The following is a 22,430-nucleotide window of genomic DNA, read 5'->3' as shown; positions in this document are numbered from 1 at the left end:
AACTGTTTAACTATAAAAAAATATATATATATTTCTAGCGACACATTCCCTTTAAGCATCAAATGTTTTTTGATGCGTCTGTAAAGGATCTGCCAGGCACAGCTTCGGGGTTAACTCCCAGAATTAATCAGTCAGCACCTGAGGCTACATCCCTGAGACTGACTCCTGCTTCCACCACTCAGGCTGGCAGGCTTCGGAGTGGGAGAGCCTATCGTAACCTGGCCAGACTCAGCTAGCTCCCGCCCTCGGTCTATTTAAGCCTGCCCTTCCTGTCCCTCTGTGCTTGTGATTCTTTTCTTGTGGTTTCCTGGCCCAGCTACAGCTCCTTCTATTTTTGATCCTGCTCCATACAGACCCTGGCTTACTGACTACTCTTCTGCTCTTCGTTTTGTACCTCGCACACTCCTGGCTTGACTCGGCTCGTTCACCACTCTGGTTGCTCACGGTGTTGCCGTGGGCAACTGCCCCTTTTCCTTGCTTGTGTTCCTTTGTATGTTTGTCGTGTTTGTCGTGCACTTACTGAGCGCAGGGACCGCCGCCCAGTTGTACCCCGTCGCCTAGGGCGGGTCGTTGCAAGTAGGCAGGGACAGAGTGGCGGGTAGATTAGGGCTCACTTGTCCGTCTCCCTACCCCCCGCCATTACAGCGTCTTTTTACGTCCGTTTTTCAGCTGTTTTTCTATTGAGACAATGAAAAAACGGCCCCAAAAACGTCTCAAGAAGTGACATGCACTTCTTTTTTAAGGGGCATTTTTTAACGCGCAGTTTTTACAAAGGCCGCGTAAAAAAAGCCCCGTGAGAATGAAACACCATTTTTCTCATTGAAATCAATGGGGAGATGTTTGCAAACTCGCTCTTTTTGTACCAATCAGTATATAAGGATGGAATACGGATGCAATACGGTCTGTATTCACTGACACCCTTCCGTATACACGGATGAAATACGGATGCCTACTGATCCGTATTTACGGACAGTATTTCGGGATGGATGAAAATACTGTTGTGTGTATGGGGCCTAAAGGAGAATTTCAAAAATCTGTGTTTAAATTTGCTTAAAGCGTCTCTGTCACCACATTATAAGTGGCCTATACTGTACATGATGTGATCGGCGCTGTAATGTAGATTACAGCAGTGTTTTTTATTTAAAGAAACAATCATTTTTGACGGAGTTATGACCTATTTTAGCTTTATGCTAATGAGTTTATTAATAAATAACTGGGCGTGTTTTACTTTTTGGCCAAGTGGGCGTTGTGGAGAGAATTGTATGACGCTGACCAATCAGTGACCAATCAGCGTCATACACTTCTCTCAATTCATTTACACAGCACATAGCGATACAGCTATATCGCTATGTGCAGCCACATAAACACACTATAACGTTACTCATGTGTCCTGACAATGAATATACATTACCTCCAGCCAGGACGGGATGTGTATTCAGAATCCTGACTCGTCTGTAGCGTCTGTGTGATATTTACAGCAGGGCAAGCGTAATCTCGTTTGAAATGACAGGTTACATCGTAATCTCACGAGATTACACTTGCCTTGCTGTAGATATCACACAGACGCTACAGAAGTGTCAGGATTCTGAATACACATCCCGTCCTGGCTGGAGGTAATGTATATTCATTATCAGGACACTGCAGTAACGTTATAGTGTGTTTATGTGGCTGCACATAGCGATATAGCTATATTGCTATGTGCTGTGTAAATGAATGGAGAGAAGTGTATAACTCTGATTGGTCACTGATTGGTCAGCGTCATACTCTCCTCTGTACAACGCCCACTTGGTCATATAGTAAAACACGCCCAGTTGTTCGTTGAAAAACTCATTAGCATAAAAGTTAAATAGGTCATAACTCCGTCAAAAATTATCGTTTTTCTAAATAAAAAACACTGCTGTGATCTACATTACAGCGCCGATCACATCATGTACAATATAGGCCACTTATAATGTGGTGACAGAGACTTTAAAGTATTTTTTAAAAAGTTATATATATATATATACTGTATAATGCGTAGCAGTGTGTTTGGTGCAACTTTGTAATTAATTTTTATTAGAAATAATTTTAACTTTTTGAGATACAGCTGCTTTGTGTACTGTATACAGGATACAAAGCAGCTATATATGAAAAAGTAAAAATAATTTTTAATAAAAAGCAATTAGAAAGTTGCACCAAACACACTGATACGCATCAACAACTGCTATTTTTTGCGGGTTTCAACTCCCCCTTGAATTAAATGGGGAAAACCTGCAGAAAATAAGCAGCGATTACGCAAATACAATTGACATGCTGCGGAATAAAATTCCGCACCGCAGCTACATTTCTGAGCGTTTTTTCTGTATTTCCAGTATTTAGGCAGCGTGTGCATGAAATTTGTTCTGTCTCATCCACTCTGCTGCTACTGTATTCTGCTGCGTTTTTTCCGTCCGCAATTCCGGACGGAAAAATCGCAGCAATTCCGCTACAAGTGGACAAGCCCTAATGCTGTGTTCTGCATCATTACAATCCCAGCATTTTTAATGGTAAGCTAGTATCCTTGTCATCAGAAATACAGGTATCCCAACGGACACTTGTCAGACCCCATTGTAAGTCAAAACATATCCATCATACTTAGGGATGTCGTGGCACTTTTTTTGTCTGGCAGGGCAGAGCTATATTGTAAGTGTTGTTTCTCAACTGTATCCGCGGCCTCACGACAGAACGCTATGGCGAAGCAGGAAGGCATTGACTTGAACGCGCAGCCTAGAAATTACGTAATACCCTACCACATTCCTTATTTGCATAACCACACCCACAAATATTGAACAAACCAGACTGCTCTGCTGTTTACCACCTCTACAGACATTATAACTCTGGCAATTTTTATTTTAGGATGACCTCCCAGGACATACAGTACCACGATTAAGAAAAACGGACCTAAAGAGCCATGAATTTCATTACCCCTCTTTTCTCTTTCATATCTTCCACTTGGCAGGTTCTGGTACTCCTTGTGGAGATCCAGCTGTTGGGAGTCTTACAGGCAATGCTCCCTGGGAAAGTATGCAAATTAGGTCTTCTCCAGAATGAGGAAAACTGTCTCCCTAGTGCCACCTGTGGGACTATGGAGACAGTTTTCCCTTATTCTGGGGAAGGTATCTACCCTTTAAATTAATATCCGACCCATTAAAGAGCCTTGCATACTTTTCCTAGGAAGGATTACCTGTAAGACACCCTAAACTAGCAGGGTCTCTCCAAGGAGAACAAGTACCTTCCAAGAACTGCATCCGAGGCTTCGTTCAAATCTGCCCTAGTGCTCCGTTCCGACGTAGCTTTCCGTCAAAAAGGAGCCCTGACAGACACAAACGGAAACCATAGGCGCCAATGGTTTCTGTTTGTCTCAGTTGCGCAAGGGTTTTGTCATTTTGACGTAGAGGTGAACGAAGTCTAAGACATCTCACTCAGCCCTCCAGAACCCTGCTCTGTACTGATGATGATCTCTGATCACCCCTGTCATGTTTGAAGGTTCATTTAAGGGTCAGACATTAACTTACAGGATAGTCACCTATAGGTGGCGCTAGAGAGTCAGGCTTCTTCCTTCTGCAGGAGAGATATTTTGCACATTTTCAACAGAACATTTCAAGTTCCCTTTTAAAAATGCAAAGCAAGTAATTAATGCAGACCCAATCTTCCTCACTGTGCCGGTAATACAGGATAATTTGTGGCTTGGCATTTTTAGAGCCATTTCACTTAGTGAGACCTGAAAATAAGCAGCTGGATAGCGCAGTAAAATATATATTTCATCTATCTATTAAAAAAACTCCAGTCCTAACGCTGACATTTTAAGTAGTGGGCCCTCCAGAAAGCCCCATCCTCATATCCAGTCAATCGTATATATACAGTGAAGGAAATAAGTATTTGATCCCTTGCTGATTTTGTAAGTTTGCCCACTGTCAAAGACATGAACAGTCTAGAATTTTTAGGCTAGGTTAATTTTACCAGTGAGAGATAGATTGTGTAAAAAAAAATAAAGAAAATCACACAGTCAAAATGATATATATTTATTTGCAGTGTGCACAGAGAAATAAGTATTTGATCCCCTACCAACCATTAAGAGTTCAGCCTCCTCCAGACCAGTTACACGCTCCAAATCAACTTGGTGCCTGCATTAAAGACAGCTCTTACATGGTCACCTGTATAAAAGACTCCTGTCCACAGACTCAATTAATCAGTCTGACTCTAACCTCTACAACATGGGCAAGACCAAAGAGCTTTCTAAGGATGTCAGGGACAAGATCATAGACCTGCACAAGGCTGGAATGGGCTACAAAACCATAAGTAAGACGCTGGGTGAGAAGGAGACAACTGTTGGTGCAATAGTAAGAAATTGGAAGACATACAAAATGACTGTCAATCGACATCGATCTGGGGCTCCATGCAAAATCTCACCCCGTGGGGTATCCTTGATCCTGAGGAAGGTGAGAGCTCAGCCGAAAACTACATGGGGGGAACTTGTTAATGATCTCAAGGGAGCTGGGACCACAGTCACCAAGAAAACCATTGGTAACACATTACGCCGTAATGGATTAAAATCCTGCAGTGCCCGCAAGGTCCCCCTGCTCAAGAAGGCACATGTACAGGCCCGTCTGATCATTGCAAATGAACATCTGGATGATTCTGAGAGTGATTGGGAGAAGGTGCTGTGGTCAGATGAGACTAAAATTGAGCTCTTTGGCATTAACTCAACTCGCCGTGTTTGGAGGAAGAGAAATGCTGCCTATGACCCAAAGAACACTGTCCCCACTGTCAAGCATGGAGGTGGAAACATTATGTTTTGGGGGTGTTTCTCTGCTAAGGGCACAGGACTACTTCATGGCATCAATGGGAGAATGGATGGAGCCATGTACCGTCAAATCCTGAGTGACAACCTCCTTCCCTCCACCAGGACATTAAAAATGGCTCGTGGCTGGGTCTTCCAGCACGACAATGACCCGAAACATACAGCCAAGGCAACAAAGGAGTGGCTCAAAAAGAAGCACATTAAGGTCATGGAGTGGCCTAGCCAGTCTCCAGACCTTAATCCCATCGAAAACTTATGGAGGGAGCTGAAGATCCGAGTTGCCAAGCGACAGCCTCGAAATCTTAATGATTTACAGATGATCTGCAAAGAGGAGTGGGCCAAAATTCCATCTAACATGTGTGCAAACCTCATCATCAACTACAAAAAAACGTCTGACTGCTGTGCTTGCCAACAAGGGTTTTGCCACCAAGTATTAAGTCTTGTTTGCCAAAGGGATCAAATACTTATTTCTCTGTGCACACTGCAAATAAATATATATAATTTTGACAATGTGATTTTCTTTTTTTTTTTTTATATAATCTATCTCTCACTGGTAAAATTAACCTAGCCTAAAAATTCTAGACTGTTCATGTCTTTGACAGTGGGCAAACTTACAAATTCAGCAAGGGATCAAATACTTATTTCCTTCACTGTATATTGGATGCTATGGCGTGAGGGTAATGCCCAGGAAAGCAAACGTAGGCGGCGGTCGTTACATATTATGATAATGGGGGCAATGTAGAGACTCTAATACACAGGTTCTACCACGTACCATACTATAGACCAGTGGTCCCCAACCTATAGTTTGCCAGGACATGCTGAGAGTTGTAGTTTCACATCAGTTAGGGACCACTGTTATAGAACATAGTATCCCCCACGATGACATTGCAAAGCACAAGGCAGGTGTCTAGGAAATTATACGAGTCACTATCTCCGGGGAATGCGGGTAGCTATTGATTTTCTTCGGTATTGGCTACGCGGCTGTTTCTCATCTCTGGAAACATCTGTGATCGGTGGCTCCAGCTTAGCTGCACTGTCTACTGGAGTCTGAGGTAGTCTGAGATCCACCTCCAGGCTGCTGCTCAGTCCCTCCCCTATTATAATACATTCACCTCGGTCCAGCAATGTCGCTGCCTTTTGGGTGGCGCCGCCGCCATGAGTCTCTCGGCGCTGCTGACAGGGATGATGCCCCGCGCGTGCGAGGTCGCCCGACTAGTCAGAGTGTTAGGCGCTTTATTTAATTCCCATTCACACTGGCCTTAGGGCCAGCTATAAGTGTTTGATCCCTAATCTGGTTTTGCTATATCCTGATCTTGAACTTTATTGTTGTTACCTGTTGGATAACTTCCTGTACTGCAAACTCAGCTCTGCTACATCACCAATGACAAATCCCGAATGACTGACCTCCCTCCTGACTACTGCTTCTGTACCTGGCACTCAGCATTACTATGTCACCATTACCGAACCTTGGATTGCCTGATTGCCCTCCTCACTATTGCTTCTGTACCACAAACCCAGCTCTGCTAAATCAATGTTACTGAACTATGGATTGCCTGACTACCCTCCAGACTACTGCTTCTGTACCACGTACCCAGCTCAGCTACATCTCCATTACCGAATCCTGAACTTCTTGACTTTGCTACGTCAATATTTTGGTACTGTGTAAAGACTTTTACTGCTGAGTAACTTGACCCAAACCGAACTTGTGGGAAAGGGAAATGCTTCCGCCCGATTGGTTCTTTCTCTAGGTATAGTAGGAACAAGAACGTAACACCTGCAGCTCCGCTTATTCTGATTGGCTGCTGTATATGAGCAGGAGCTCACCTGAAATCTATCGCACTTCAACAACTAAATAAGGGAATCAAATGATGAGGTAACTTGAAGGTAGCTGAAAGAGATTCTGCAGCAGCTGGCGTGTGTTTTATTTGATTCTGCAGCATTAAAATCCCTATATAATACCATACAATACCCAGCAAAGCAGCTGCAGAACTTCTTTGTGAAAAATTAGGGGGATCTTCCAGTTAAAATCTTACATGAAGCTCCCTGAAAAAGGTTCTACAGTAGAATTCATCGTGCTCCATAACAAAATTCATCAAATTTTGTCTGGCTGCAGCCGCCACTAGGGGGAGCTCAATGCATATGGATTAATACAGCTCCCACTAAAGTGTAAATCTGTATGCAGTGAACTCCCCCTAGTGGTGGCTGCAGGTAACCAGAATTTAATCATTTAAGACTATGATCGTATGAAGTGAATCGGGGAGCAAATCAATGCTGGACCCTCTCTCACCACCAGCCCCATAGCAATGTTTTGATTACCCATTTTTGCTACTGATTGTAGGATTTAGTAGGCTGTTGCAGAACCTCTTCCGGAAATGAAGGTGCCCTTTGGTGGGTGATGTACTGACCCATAACCACAGGTAGATTTGGCATTTTTTGGGCCCCAAGCAAAGTTATGTCGGGGGCTCTGATCAAATACATTTTTTTAATAGCAAAATGCAATAATTACCCACCTTGCCCCACATAGTAAGAATGCCCCCTATGTGCCCCTTCACAGTAATAATGCCTCGTATTTGCCCCTCACACTTATAATGCCCTCTTAGTGCTCCCTCACAATAATAATACCCCGTTAGTGCCCGGTCACAGTTATCATATCCCCTTAGTGGCCCATCACAGTAATAATGCCCATTAGTGCCCTTTTACAGTAATAATGCCCCCTTAGTGCTCCTTCACTGCAAAGATGCCCCATTAGTGCCCCCTTTCCAGTAATAAATCTCCCTTGGTACGTCCCACACATTAATGATACCCCATTAGTGCCCCCCACACAGTAGTAATATCTCCTTTGTTGCCCTTTACACAGTAGTGATGTCCTGTTTGTACCCCCCACACAATAGTGATGCCCCCTTAGCCTTAGAGGCTCCCACACAGAAATAGTGACTACTAACATAACAAAAGTAATACTCACCTAGCCCCATTACAGCAGCGTATTCTTCATGCTTCTTCCAGTTTTGGCGCGGTCAAGGGGCTGATAGGGGCCACCTGACCTCTGGAGGCCGCATGTAATTGCTTTGGTTGGGTGGTGGTAAAGACCGCCACTGTCTAAAGCCTCACCACTCGTTCCGCATTTACCACCAGGGTTGTCAGTGGGACTTTATCATAAAATGATTGATTGATTAACTGCAGAGACTCCCAGCTTATATACAGCGTAATATATTGACGGGAAGAAATTTTGAGAACTTGATTTTTTTATTCTAATCCAACAGTAAAGTAAAAAAAAAAAAAGACGAAAGAACGGAATCACAACGAAGAGGAAACAATAGGACACAGGGAGCAGAGTACGTGAAGGTAACGCCGTGCCCCAGGCGACTGCGCTCACCACTAAGATCACAGCACAACTTACATAAAACATTCTTCTTAACGCCTTTCAATGGAAATATTGTCATTGAACCCGGTGGTAGAATCTCGTCAGAATGAAGGGGATGAGACGCCGCTGTGGGTGGAGGGGGAGATCAGAGGATTTCAACATTCAGACGTAGTACAATAGGGGAGACGATCCAAGGACTCCAAGGAAACTTCTCCCTTCTCTTCTACTTATCAAGGATGGAGCATTGTGAGATAGACACTGGAAGATAATTGATGTTTATTCTATAGTATCCAAATGATATCTTATTATTTTACTGTTTCTAGTGATCACCACTAATGTCAGCCGTTACAGTGCCCATAGGAGTTGTCAGAGACCCAGCATGGTGTGTAAATTTGAGAAATCTGCGGTTACATTCCTCTCCCCCGTGTTCTCTCTTCCTGTTCTTCACGCGTGTCAGTCTTCACTGCAGCTCTGGCATTCTATTCATGAAACGGAAGACTCAGGATGAACAGTGAGCTCAGAAAATGCAGACTGGAGATTGTCCGGTTTTACATAACCTGCATGTCAGGATCTGTATTATGGCTGCAAAACCTGGACCCCTCGTGATTCTACTAAACTGGACTTATATTACCATAGGTTTCATTACCATAATATGGAAGCCAAAATGTGGGCATATTATGGGAATGTGAAAAGTCTCCAGGTACAGAGCCTGTACCAAGGCACACAGAGTCGTGTGGTACAGAGCCTGTACCAAGGCACACAGAGTCGTGTAGTACAGAGCCTGTACCAAGGCACACAGAGTCGTGTAGTACAGAGACTGTACCAAGGCACACAGAGTCGTGTAGTACAGAGCCTGTACCAAGGCACACAGAGTCGTGTAGTAGAGAGCCTGTACCAAGACACACAGAGTCATGTAGTACAGAGCCTGTACCAAGGCACACAGAGTCATGTAGTACAGAGCCTGTACCAAAGCACACAGAGTCGTGTAGTACAGAGCCTGTACCAAGGCACACAGAGTCGTGTAGTACAGAGCCTGTACCAAGGCACACAGAGTCGTGTAGTACAGAACCTGTACCAAGGCACACAGAGTCATGTAGTACAGAGCCTGTACCAAGGCACACAGAGTCATGTAGTACAGAGCCTGTACCAAGGCACACAGAGTTGTGTAGTACAGAGCCTGTACCAAGGCACACAGAGTCGTGTAGTACAGAGCCTGTACCAAGGCACACAGAGTCATGTAGTACAGAGCCTGTACCAAGACACACAGAGTCATGTAGTACAGAGCCTGTACCAAGGCACACAGAGTCATGTAGTACAGAGCCTGTACCAAGGCACACAGAGTCGTGTAGTACAGAGCCTGTACCAAGGCACACAGAGTCATGTAGTACAGAGCCTGTACCAAGGCACACAGAGTCATGTAGTACAGAGCCTGTACCAAGGCACACAGAGTCGTGTAGTACAGAGCCTGTACCAAGGCACACAGAGTCGTGTAGTACAGAGCCTGTACCAAGGCACACAGAGTCGTGTAGTACAGAGCCTGTACCAAGGCACACAGAGTCGTGTAGTACAGAGCCTGTACCAAGGCACACAGAGTCGTATAGTACAGAGCCAGGTCACCAAGTGCTGCCTCAGTAGGGTTCCTTATTACAGAGATATCCTCTCTTAGAAGCAACATGGCACATTTGAAATCAGAGGCATACGCTGGTACAGTGGTGCAGTAATACCGTACATTTTGTACCCCTGTGTGCCTCCAATGCATGCAATGATGCCATTATTCCCCTTAGATATGGGTATAAGTCACAGAGGAATGAAACACTGGTCTGAATTACGGTCTATGTGCCTATGTGAACGCTGCACGATTATCGGATGAAGCTTATCCGATGTGTCAGTCTTCACTGTATTTCCTGAATTCTATTCATGAACCAGGAGGATCTGGATGAATGTGCTAGAAATTCCTTTCAGATAGGAGAATGTTTGAAATGATGTTGTAAGGAAGTGGGAAGACCGAATTGTTCTAATTATCAGCGCTGGCAATGCCGCCCCTGAGACTGGCACCTCCAGGAATAGCTCCTATACTATTTTTAGTCTTACTGGTAGCAGATTGTCGGCAATAACAATTTTCTGCTTTTAGTTTGTCGTTGAACTTTAATTTCGGGACCAATTGAATGTCCCTGAATCTACTGCCTATTAACCATCGCCGTCCTGACTGGTGACATGTGCTGCGGATTCATGAGTTACTTCATAAGACGCAGCTGCATTTCATTGCTTCCAGTTTTTCACACCTCATCCTCGCCATCTGCGCAGACTACATTAAATTGGCTCCCGCGTGAACCTCCCGACAGACCATGTGAAATAGCCTCCAGCCTAACATCTCTGACAGACACGACTCTCTCAAGAACCAAGCCACATCACCATCGCCCTCAACTACACCAGCTAAATAACATTAGTCAGGCGGGGGACGCTCGCGCCCTGGGCACAATCTTATCGCTTCTTTACAAATACTCCAGTAAATTGTATCCCATGAATATCATGTTAACTGGCAAGACTGAGGTATAAGCGGCTACCGTCTTATAAGGAAACCGTAATCATATGCAGACAGTACAGATGTAGCAGAGCTGAGTTTGATATTACATGTTTTTTTTGTGTGTACGTACCATAGATGCACATCATGCAAAAATGATGGGCATACTTCCCAACCATCTCAGGACGCAAAAAGGACGGGCTTATAAAAATGAGCAATAAAAACTGGCGTTTCGAAGAGGTTTTTGGGCCGATCGGGAGTTTGGCTTAAAATGCCCTGCGGAAGGGGATTCAAATGTTGGGTATGAGGACTTTGGAGGGAGGATGTCCAGTCCTTGTTGGTCCCATCTCCTTTGTTATTGGGGGGCGAGAACCTGTGCAGAACTCCCCTCTCGAAGTGTATTGTTGGCAAACAAGAGGATTTTCCCGGGCGTGGAGGAGTCCTTCTGGTCTCGGGGGCAAAACACGGCAACATAATGGGGCCCCCTCTCTTGTATTTACGTCACTGATAATAACTGAAGCTAATGTAGTAGGTTTATCCGCAGGTCTATTGAAAATAACACATTAATAATAAGTAGTGCCAAGTGACAAACTCAGCTCAGAATTCACCATTCGCCAGTTCTATCGTTTCTTTATCAAAACGTTAGGATGAAATATCACATTTTAGTTATACTTATTTTGGTTATAAATGTATAAAATTTGCGATTTACAATCAAGTTCTAGAGGTAAGGGGTATACATAGATGTAGCAGAGCTGAATTTGTTATTTCAATCTATTGGGCTGTATAGTTTGTGCAGTCATTTGACATGCTGTCCTATGCAAAACGGCATATAACACATCAATATGAGCTATGTCGGATGAGTAACTCAGCTCTGCTGCATCTGCACTCTGCATGGGTTGGATGGCATGATGGCTCAGTGGTTGGTGGTGCCATAGATTTGAATCGGTAAAGTCTACATAGACTGCAGGTATTCTAGTTTCCTTCCACCTATAGGCAGTGATAGCATATGGATATGCTATTCCGCCAATGTTTGATCGGCCTGATGCCTTTATTTTGGGCATCGGTGGGGTCCTAGAAGTCAGAGTGCCCCCTATAGGACAGTGATGGCATATTTGGTTAATGTGCCAACAAAGTTTATGATGGGAATACTCCTTTAATTGTCTTCCTATGAAAGAGTCCCCAGAGGGAATATGCTGGGACTATATTTAAAGGTAAAGACTGGTTTACGACAAAGGTCATAATACGCCCCAGGGCGCCCACGGTTCTACCGAATCAGACTTAGACTTATTGAGTCAAAATATTGGTCTTTAAAAAAAATACCCAAACTTGAACATTTTGTGTTTTATTCAAATAAATCCAAAATTCTGTGCTGATTAATTTCTTGATATATCTTTATAGCAGTCGGAGCTTCCTATTTCAGCTGTAGAGCTCCAAATCCCCTGAACGGACATAGAGTTAAAATGATAGAATTGTAGCTGCCAGCAGTCACCACTAGAGGGAGATAAGTAGTTTAATGCATACTACTTATACACTGAACTGAATATGCAGTAAAGCTCCTATGCTCCCCCTAGTGGTGACTGCCAGCCGGCCACATTTTATTAATTAACTCTGTGGGGGAATCTATTAACTTTTCAACGCCAGATTTCTGGAATAGAACAGTCACTTAAGGGCCTGAAAATGGCAATTTAAATTGCAAAAGGGTGTGCGGCCATCACAGCTCGACAAATGTATTATAATTTACGCCAGAATACTTCCCATTGGGCGAAGCAAAAAAAAAACACTAGGCAGCGTCACGACCTTGTATGACCCGCAGCATGTTGACGAAATTGACGAGACCCGGTTGGGGCGGTGAGGTGAGTAAATAGGTTTACTTTTTTTTATTCTCGATGCCCTCCCCCTGGGCATGGCCATCAAAAAGATGCATCATATTTATTAAGAGCCATGCACCTCTTAATAAATTTGTTGTTAATCCAGGGGGGCAGAAAGCTAAGACTGGCGTATGAAATACCAGTCTTAGTAAATCTGGCCCATGTCTATGCAGAGGATTTGGAGCTCTGTATCAGAAAAATGAAGCTTTAAAGGGGTTATGTGGGGACCAAAAATGATTAGCAGTGTAGTCCCTGCAGTATGTGGTACACTCGCTAATATCCATTCCGGTCCCCCGTCGCTCTGGTTATGAGATTTTCATCAAATTTTACAACGCTGGCGGGGCACCAGAAGTCTAGTTGTCTCCTTTGATGACGATACGACTCTTCATCATGTGACCGGCCCCGCTGTGCTGTATGTACAAGCAGTAACAGTTGTACAGCGGGGACAGTCACATGATGAAGAGTCGTATCGTCATCAAAGGAGACAACTAGACTTCCGGTGCCCCGCCAGCGCTATAAAACCCTATAAAAATCTCAATCAGTGTGACGGGGGACCGGAATGTATATTAGCGAGTGTACCACATACCGCAGGGACTACACTGCTGGTAATTTTTGGTCCCCACGCAACCCCTTTAACCACATTTAAGATATATACAGAAAGTTTTCAGCACAGAATTTTGGAACGACGTGGTGTTAAGAAATGGATAACTCTTCCTCTATACACAACATTCAAGATGAATCCATGAAAACATATTTTCCAGAAAGTAAGTGCCCCCTGTAAAGAGTGAAATAAAATTAATAAATAGCAGATGAAGGTTTTCCCTCATTTAGCGCCTCGCCGGAGCGGGCCGCGCCACGTATGATATTTCTGCTTTTTGATCCACTTTCTTGAGAAGCTCTTACAATAAGTAGACGCTCTGCACCTCTTGATTGTTATTCTTTTTTTTTTTACCTTCTTTTGCATTTTTTTATGCCGAGAAAAATATCTTTAACAGCTGGAGCTGAAGTTGTGAATACATTAAGGTTCTGCATTAGCGCATCCTACTGCGACTCGTGCGCATCGAATATGAAATACAATCTGATATGATCTTCTGCTTGTCTTGATACTGAGATGTGATAATGCATGGTTACAAATGGGGCTTTGTTCTCGACAGATTCCAGGCAGGGTATTGTATTTCCAAAAGTAAAATAAAAGTCACGTATGACAAGACTTTCCAAAGTTCATACTACACTCCTTATAAGACTTCTTCTGAGGGTCCTATTTAGGCCTCTGGCCATTTGGGTAGGTCTCCAACTTGAGATCTTATGTATTAGCCAGGGCCCTCCATCCGTCATCTAACGGAAGGGATTGTGGCGCTCCAGCGAGCATCACGTCCCTTTTTATTTTTTTGTTGTTGTTTTTTTAGATATAGCGCCATATATTTGGTAGTGTCTGTGCCTGGTACTGCAGCACACAGCAGCTCAGTCCCTGGATACTGCAATACCAGGCACAGCCACTACCAAATGTGCAGCGCTATGCCTGGTAAAAAATGAAGAGGACATGGCGCTCACTGGATTGTGTGTAGCTGTTTGGCTACAGATACCCAATTCATGAAATAGGAGGCTCCACCCAAGGGCATTACTGCCACGGTTGTATGTTGTGGGGACTCTGCTCTCTCAAGACCAATCTAAGTGACCACCCAAGAGTATGGTGGACCAAGAGGCTGAAGAGATGTCAAAAACAGTCGAATGTCAGCGCTAGACCGGTTTTCAATCATTCCTTCGGAGAGTGGCTGCATATAGTTAATCAATTTTCTGGTTGAGATTGGGAACTTGGGGCTCCTCATTCTCAGTAAGGGTGAGGGTCCTAAAGATGTGACTCCCACATGTCAAACTTTTATGACCTGTCTATAAAAAAAGTAAAAAAATAAGAGTTGACAGAGGTCAACCCCTTAAACTAAAAGAACATTAGTCGTAGCAAGTTCTAGGAGGACCACCTGCACAGTTAAAATACCATCAAAGGATAGGGACAGATATTGATCTTTATAACGGTGAGGAATCTGGACGGTGATGAAGGGGTGATGAGTTTTCATGAGAAGAGAGTTAACAGGTTTTGGACCATGTAATGTAGAGCTGTGAGAGGCCACGGAAAGCAGGAGAAGACACAAGGTGAAGACCATCATTATCTCACGGTGTAACATCCATGGCCGCGGACCGCTGGGATTACTGCCCCCTCGACGGCTGCGCCATGGTCTGGTGAACACTGACCTGCATCTCCTCCCCAGGAGATGCCAGCGCTCACTTCCGTTCCACTCTGCTGTGTCCCGTAGGGTGCACGGGCATGCTCGCGCCCAGCCTTAAAGGGCCAGTGCGCGCACATGTAAAACATCAATAATTAGCCCATGATCACCCTGGACTATAAGAAGGGCCCTGCCCCTTTCTCATTGCCTGAAGATTGTGAGTATTCTCATGTTAGACCTTGCAAATGGTGCCTTAGTGTTTACCCGTGTCCTGCTACCTGTATCCTGTATCCCATGCTGTGTTATTGTTTCGGAGCCTGTTAGTTGGAGTTTTGTCCTGCAGCTCCTGTTGTCATCCGCCATGTCTGGCACAACCTACTGGCCCTGCTGTCATCCTCCACTTCTGGCGCATCATACTGCACCTGCTGTCAACCGCCTTGTCTGGTGCATCCTACTGCAACTGCTGTCATCCGCCATGTCTGGCACAACCTACTGCACCTGCTGTCATCTGCCACGTCTGGCGCAACCTGCTGCACCCACCTCCATCCGTGCTAAAGCCTCTTCCACTGTCTGGACTATTCAGGTACCCTTGTGCTGGACTTTGTATTGATTGGGTACTCTGTTGTTTGGCCAGCTGCCTCCCCACTACGGCGGTGCGGCCCAGTGGGTCCACGTACCCACAGACCGTGACACATGGTTTTCATTTCTTGAACTTACAGCTGATGGTAGTCATGGTGGAATGAAGCTACAGTCAAAGTTTTGCTATAGAGCTCCAAGATCACCTATGAAGCCCCCAAAGAAAATGCAATGTTTTTGAATGTTTTTGGAAGAGTATAAAATGACTCACTTATTCATTGACATTTTCAGACAGGTTCTTGTAGTAAATTCTCTGGCTTTTATTCACCATCTTCTTCTTGAAAGGTCAATATGTTTTCGCATGGGAAGACAAAATCTGGTGTGTGCCGAATATTTTGCCGTGCTCGATGGACATTTTAGCTTATTTGAATGGGAAAAGCTTCCGAACTATGCAAATGTCAAGATGCGTAATGAAAATATTCAGCCTTTTATAAATATTCAATCCACACACAGAACTGTCTTTTCGGAGCGTTACTGCACCACTGCTATTTCTGAGTTACCATGACAAAAAATGCCAATAAAGAAATATGCCCTAGTAATTTAGGCATCTAAAATCCACAGAGTAATAAAAATGTAATTGGAAATACTGTAAATATTATATTGACTAAGGCTAAAACCCAATAGACACCACTGAAAAATATTCATGTTTTGGTTCTATTACCCTATGAGGTGGACTCAGGACCCCTCTCTATTAGCCAGAGTAACGAACCACTCTCAAAAACTTGGAGAAACCATATATTACATGACTTTACTTCATACCTTCTAATATTACATCTATCGCTGAAGGTTCCTGTACCCGAACTCCCAGTGATCAGCTTACCGTCAGGGTAGCCACTCCACCAAATGGGGCTACCCTGGCTGAACAATCCCTTTAAATCATGATCGTCATACAGTGATGGGGCCTAACGTCTGCCCTTCAGCTGTAATTTATGACATATGATCTATTCATTTTGGTTAAAGCGTTCAACAAACTTCTGACATGTCATAGTGACATGTCAGAAGTTTTGATCGCTGGGGTCCGAGCACTGAGACCCCCACCAATCGCTAAAACAAAGCGGCATTAACGCTCATGTGAGCGCGGAGTCGCTTAGCGTCTGTTCAGCTTTTCTTGGAAAGCCGGTGTACGGGCCCAAAGGCTTTCTATTGAGTCCGTACACTAACTGATCGCCGAACAGAAAGCAAGCGGCTCTGTGCTCACATGAGCGCTTCTGCCGATTCATTTTAGCGATCGCTGGGGGTCTCAGTGCTCAGACCCCCAGCGATCAAAATTTCTGACATGTCACTATGTGACATTGTTAAACGTTTCGTTACCCTTTAACCCCTTAGTGACCAGCCTATTTTAGGCACTAATGACCAAGCTATTTTTTTTTTTCGTTTTTCCATAGTCGCATTCAAAGAGCTATAACTTTTTTATTCTTCCGTTGACATAGCCGTATGAGGACTTGTTTTTTGCGGGATTAGTTGTAATTTTGTACTAGTTGTAATTTTGTAATTTAATGGCACCATTTTGGTGTAGATATAATTTTTCCATTAACTTTTATTATTTTTTTTTTGGGGGGGGGGATAGAAAAAAACTCTGCCATTGTGCTATGCGTTTGAAATTGACGCCGTTCACTGTGCGACATAAATAACACATTAACTTTATTCTATGGGTCGGTGCGATTACGGCGATACCACATATGTAGAGGTTTTTTTTATGTTTTACGACTTTTCGTTACCCTTTAACCCCTTAGTGACCAGCCTATTTTAGGCACTAATGACCAAGCTATTTATTTTTTTTTTCGTTTTTCCATAGTCGCATTCAAAGAGCTATAACTTTTTTATTCTTCCGTTGACATAGCCGTATGAGGACTTGTTTTTTGAACTAAAATTATTTATTTTTGCATCGTCACTGTCCAAGAGCCGAAATGTTTTATTTTTCCATCAATGTAGTTATATGAGGGCTTGTTTTTTGCAGGACGAGATGTAGTTTTTATTGGAACAGTTTTGGGGTACATGGGACTTATTGATTAACTTTTATTATGACTTTTTTGGGGGGCAATGGAAAAAAAATAGCAATTTCACCATTGTTTTTTGAGTTTTTTTTTTACGGTGTTCACCTTGCGGTTTAAATGATATATTAACTTTATTGTTTGGGTCATTACGGTTGCGGCGATACCATATATGTGTAGTTATATTTATTTTTTAAAATGTTACTAAATAAAACCACTTTTTTATGGAAAAAAATAGTTTTATTTATTTTTTTACTGTCATTTTTATTTCACATTTATTACTTATTTTTTTAGTCCCACTCGGGGACTTTACAATGCGATCTTCAGATCGCTGCTATAATGCTTTGGTAAGGCCTCATGCACACTTCCATCACCGTTTTCACTGCCGTTTTTCACGGATCCGTGTGTACTCGGTGTCCATTCCGTGTTTTACGTTTTAAATGGACGTTGTGCTTCCATTTTGGCTTCCATTTTTCACGGATCCGTTAAAAAAACGGAAGGTATTAAACGTCATTTGAACTTGTCACATGCCCCAGGAAACACACCATGCTTATGAGTCTCTCAACGTCCATCTTCAGGAATAAATGTGTACTGTAGTCTGTGAACTTTGGCACACCCTGCCGTTGCTAGGGCAATGGATCCATCAAAAACAACTGGCACACGGAAGCCTTCCATGCGCCGTCCGTTTTTTTTCACAGACCCATTGACATCTATGAGCCCCACGGTCACGGAATCACTGACATAAGTAGGACATGCTCTACTTTTTACGGAACGGAACAACGGATCCGTGAAAATAACGTAAGTGTGCATGGGCCCATTGAAATGAATGGGTCAGGGTGCTATCAGTGAAAAAAACGGATAGCACCCTGAAGGAAAAAACTGAAGTGGGCATGAGGCCATATACCAGAGCATTATTGCCTGTCAGTGTAAACCAGGGGCTCGTCCTAATAGGCATATGCCCAGGGCAGGCCTGGGGGCCTTTATCAGGCCCCCAGCTGCCATGACACCCCATCGGAAACCCGCAATTTAATTTGCGGGTCACCGATGGATGACAGAGGGAGCTCAATCCATCTGCAAATGATTTAAATTCTGCGGTCAGTATTGTCTGCAGCATTTAACGGGTTAAATGGCCTCCATCTAAGTTTACTTCGATTGTGACCGGTGGAGCAGGAGCACGGCTGTCATCAGACAGCCGAGTCCCGGCTCCAGCCTGCACGGGACACCCGCGCAGGGATTAGACTGGGCCGCCATGAAAAGGCAACAGCCTAGCCTAAGGCCCCTTAGGCTTTATTCAGACGAACGGGAAAAACGTCCGTGCAACGCGCGTTTTTTGCACGTGCGTTGCACGGACCTATATTTGTCTATGGGGCCGTGCTGACATGTCCGTGATTTTTCCTCAGCGTGAGTCCGCTGAAAAAAAGTCACGACATGTCCGTTCTTTCACCGTTTTTCGCGCATCACGCACCCATTGAAGTCAATGGGTGCGTGAAAACCACGCATGCCGCACGGAAGCACTTCTGTGCGAACTGCCTGATTCGCGCAAGAGCTGTCAAAAGGATGAATGTAAATAGAAAAGCACCACGTGCTTTTCTGTTTACAAACATCCAAACGGAGTGTCTTTGAGATGAGCGAGCCCGGACAACCGAACCGGGTTCGGCCGAACTCGTTTTGACCGAACCCAGCAAAAAAAATTCGGGTTAGGAGATAGTCACTGTCCAGGGTGCTGAAAGAGTTAAACTGTTTCAGCACCCTGGACAGTGACTTCCGATCCCAATATACATGAATGTGTAAAAAAAAAAAGAAGTTCTGACTTACCGATAACTCCCGGCTTCTTCCTCCAGTCTGACCTCCCGGGATGACAATTCAGTCCAAGTGACAGCTCCAGCCAATCACAGCTCAAGCACAGGCTGCAGCGGTCACATGGACTGTGGCGTCATCCAGGGAGGTGGGGCCGGATGTCAAGAGAGGCGCGTCACCAAGGATGCGTCACCAAGGCAACGGCCGGGAGGGAAGTTCGCGGTAAGTACGAACGTCTTTTTTTTTTAACAGGTTGCTCGGTATTGTGATCAGAATTCACTGTCAAGGGTGCTGAAAGAGTTAACTGCCGATCAGTTAACTCTTTCAGCACCCTGGACAGTGACTATTTACTGACGTCGACTAGACTCATCTCTATGAAGGCGGCTGCGCGAAAATCACGCAGCCGCGCATCATACACGGATGACACACGGAGCTGTCAAGTGGTTTTTGCGCGCGCAAAACGCCGTGTTTTTGCGTCCGCAAAAACGCCACGCTCATGTGAATCCAGCCTTAGTGACCGCCGTGAAAAGGTGTATTGGTGGTCACTAAGGTTAAAGGCCATGTACACCATTTGAATATGTTTTTTTATTATTATTAATAATAATTATAATAATAAAAATGTGTATCAGTGTGTGTGGTGCAACTTCAAAATACTTTTTATTAAAAATTATTTTTACTTTTGGAGATGCAGCTGCTTTGTGTCCTGTATACAGAGCAGCTGTATCGTGCACTGAGACCTGAGTCTGTCAGGTCAGCGGGACGGACGGGTTCAGTGACAGAGGGTCTAATCTATCACATCTGTTCATAGTTTAGGGCTGGTCCACACGTAACGGATCTGCTTCAGAAAATGGTGCAGATTTCAATTCAGTCCACTTTCCGCAGCGGCGATTGACAGCAGCAGGAGAAATGCGCACCGCAGGTCAATTTCTGGTCGGGGATTTTACGCAGCGTGTGGATGTGATTTGTTAAATCTCCCCCACTTTGCTGCTACTGTATTCGGCTGCGTATTTTCCGTCCACAATTCCGCTATGTGTGGACAAGTCCTTAGGGGCCAGTTCACATGTTACGTAAACACTGTGCATATCCCACAACGGAATTCGTTGCGGAAAATCCACAGCAAATACAGTAGCAGCAAAGTGGATGAGGTAAAACAAATCACATTCACACGCTGCGTAAATAGAGAGCGGAAAAAAACGCTCAGAAATTGACCTGAGGTGCGGAAATTAATTCTGCAGCATGTCAATTGTCTTTACGGAAACGCTGCTTATATGTTGCAGGATTTCCCCATGGAATTCAAAGTAAATCCGGCATCAGATTGCAGTTGTTCTACTTTTTGCGGCGAACTCACCGCAAAAACGGAGCTCCGATTTTTTTTTTTTTATTAAACTTACTTAGGAGCCTGTGTTTCATCCTCTTGGGATGACGCTTCCTCCTACGTGACTGCCACGGCTACAGGCTACAGCGGTCTCCTGGGATGAGGCGCCATTCCAGGAGGCCGGTCTGCTAGCTTGCCAGCTAAGTGCTGCCGTTTTTTTCGCAGCGGACATTCTGGGTGAAAAACTGCACCACAGTTTGGTGCGCTTTCGGAATTCCCTGTGGCGCACAGGGCAAATGTGCTGCGTGCTATTACGCAGCGTATCCACCGCGTGTGAATGTGATAATTAAAAGGTGGAGCCTGCGTGTCGGAGAGACGCAGGACCCACTGTCACTGAACCCGTCAGTCAAGCTGACCTGACAGAGGTCTCAACACACGATACAGCTGCTCCGTATACAGGATACAAAGCAGCTGTATGTCAAAAATTACAAATATTTTTTAATAAAAAGTACTTTGAAAGTTGTACCAATCACACTGATACACATTTTTGTAAAAATAAAAATAAAAAAACATTTCAAAGGTGTACATGGCCTTTAAATATGACATTTGCAACAATTTTCTAGGCTCCAAAAAACGTATTGGAAGCTTTTATGCTGAATTATTATTTTTGAACAGTATAATAACACTGAGTTTGGCTTGTAATAATTTTACCATGGGAAATTTGTGCGTTATATAAACTTGATCACTCATTATCTGGGTCAGATTTAGAACTTGGACTTTCTAAATAAATGTACTTTTTGTTTGCACTAGTATATGGTATAGTATATTCTAGAATATCTTTTCTTAGAACCCTATGTTTTGCCGTTCCTCTGTTATTTGTCCTAGAAATGTATAACTAAATTGGCAACTGGGTGTTACCAGTTAGGGGGTGTGTCCCTACAAAGAGTGACACTGTCCAATCGGTGCTGATAGAGTGAGACTGTGTAGGGACACGCCCCTTTGACAAGGAGAATGGTAACACCCAGTTATCAATTTATTCATACATTTCTAGGAGGAATAACAGAGGAACCGCACAATGCAGAGTTCTAAGAAAAGATGTCAAAGAATTGTTATTTAATGGGGAATACATGTATGTACTGATACAGACCAGTCAAGAGAGCTGACAGATCCTGGAGGCAGGTCACCAAACTTCACTAAAATAAAGGGTAACACAATTATGTCACCATGTGGGTCAGCGGTAAAGCACCAGCCCAAATATATTTGTCCCCTACTTACCTAACAGGACAACACATGATTCACTGGGGGAATCAAAAGGGCTACCAAGTATAAAACCAAGTGCAAATACACACAGTGAACCGCAGTTTATCATAAGTTTGGTCAGTTGCTCTCCGAAAGAGATGACATAAATAGCTCATTATACGACCGTATTGTAATGGTTGCTTATCATACGACTGCACATTCCGTTTTCAATTTTAAGACACATTCAAAAATGTTTTAGATTTAAAGACCGTAATACTAAATCACTAATCAGCCTCAGACAGCCGCACCATTGAAACATTTACTGCACTAATGAAATACTTAACCGGCCCGTATTAAACCCTGTTTTATGACCGTACATAAATCAGGAGCATCTGGTAAATACCTCACACAAAATTAACTGCTATTGTGTATATTGTGTTATGTTCTGTATATACTGTATATATATCCTGTATAAAAAAATTAAAAAAAAAGTGCCCATTGGTCAACATTTAACTACACAAAAACTCTCAAAAACAGATTTTAATCTGTAACTAATATTAATATTAAAAAGATTCCAACCACTAATGTAATCTGAAATTGCACCAAATCTCATAAAAGCAGTGGTGGAGTGATCGCTTCAAGCAAAAATAATGGTGGTAAAAAT

At 43.7% G+C, this 22,430-nt stretch overlaps 1 protein-coding gene across 4 annotated transcripts in view; it reads right to left on the bottom strand.

Annotated features, from left to right (window-relative positions):
* CTNNA2 (catenin alpha 2) overlaps positions 1-22,430 on the bottom strand; it is a 1,837,255-nt gene that overhangs the window by 979,750 nt on the left and 835,075 nt on the right. The gene's annotated exons all lie outside the window — the stretch shown is intronic.

Source organism: Rhinoderma darwinii, chromosome 1, assembly GCF_050947455.1.
Source record: "Rhinoderma darwinii isolate aRhiDar2 chromosome 1, aRhiDar2.hap1, whole genome shotgun sequence".
Taxonomy (NCBI): domain Eukaryota; kingdom Metazoa; phylum Chordata; class Amphibia; order Anura; family Rhinodermatidae; genus Rhinoderma; species Rhinoderma darwinii.
This window is presented reverse-complemented; position numbering and strand designations above follow the sequence as displayed.